Genomic DNA, 1,209 nt, shown 5'->3' with positions numbered 1-1,209 from the left:
TAACACCGCACATGAATGTGTTCAGACCGTACCTTTACAGAAAGAGCGAGGGCAGCTGAAACGAACACGATAATCCTTACACATCTTAGGCCTGGGTTGGTCCTGGTTCCTGCAGACAAATCCTTTAGTGGTGTCCCTTCTGGAAAAAAAAAGAAACGTAGCATGCTAGTGGCATGGATCTAAGAAAGAAAATGTCAAGTCTGTCAATCTTTCTGTTGGTCATTTGGTCCAGACTTTATTATCTTCATAATGATTGGCTGGATTACCATTAATGGACACTCCTGGTGCCTAGAGGATGGGCACTGATAGCACTGTCATTGTGAGCATGTTAGCAATGAAAATATGCTTGAACTCAACAGGTACTCAAACACGTAGTAGCAATATCAATGCAAAACAATCAGAATACAATATGAATCTTCGCATGAAACACATTCAAATTATTCATACTCTTTCAGTACTTACAGATAAATCACATCACCTGCTGCAGCCACAGTGAGTCCAGATAGAGTTCTCGCCTCAATAGCTAATGGTTTAGAGCAGATCTTTCCTGGGTACTCATTGCGAAGATCAGAGAGGGTTTCCCAGTCTCCACTTCCAGAGGGGTCATCTCTGTCAAACCAGCGTGTCCAGCATCCTGGACAAAGGCATTTAAGTTGAGATAAATTAGCAACAAGACAACTTTTCTATACAAAGTGAACCACTGACTGGTTAAGTCTGTACTTGTCAGTAAATGTGAGAATTGCCAGTGAAAAGAATTTCTAACCTGGTTTAGGGAGTAAAACTAAGTCAGACACTCTGGCTGTCTGCTGGTTGCTTTCTGGTAAAAGGTAATCAGAAAAGCTTTTGACTATTGTGACTGAGTACATTTGTCATTATAGAGTCAAAATTGTAAATGTGATCGTGACACTGGATTGCAGTTATGGAGTTGAACCTACCAAAGAACAATCCTGCAACAATGGCTACGCCAGCTAATTATGGACAAAAGAAAATAAAATAGGTTACAATCACAGACTATGGCAGACTATGCACGTGCTTATAAAGAACATGTATATCCACAGAGAAAAAAAAAATATAAACACAAAGTGATACATTACCAATTGGATCATGATTGCAGATAAAGAGGGATCTTTAAACCTGTAGGAGATGGTTGCATTTAGGAATACATGTGTGCATGATCAAAGAAAGTTCAAGAGTTGCATCAAGTGATCT

General features: G+C 39.6%; 1 long non-coding RNA gene across 1 annotated transcript; it reads right to left on the bottom strand.

The window, feature by feature from the left end:
* LOC120546760 lies at window positions 1–974 on the bottom strand. Its single transcript, XR_005636932.1, has 4 exons — window positions 936–974; window positions 764–817; window positions 463–634; window positions 1–139 (listed from the first exon to the last, which is right to left on the bottom strand). It is a non-coding gene; the product is annotated as an uncharacterized LOC120546760 (long non-coding RNA).
* Between the last annotated feature and the right edge of the window lie 235 nt (window positions 975–1,209).

This window comes from Perca fluviatilis, chromosome 18 (genome assembly GCF_010015445.1).
Source record: "Perca fluviatilis chromosome 18, GENO_Pfluv_1.0, whole genome shotgun sequence".
Lineage (NCBI taxonomy): Eukaryota > Metazoa > Chordata > Actinopteri > Perciformes > Percidae > Perca > Perca fluviatilis.
The sequence above is the reverse complement of the archived record's forward strand: the minus strand, read 5'-3'. Positions and strand labels throughout refer to the sequence as shown.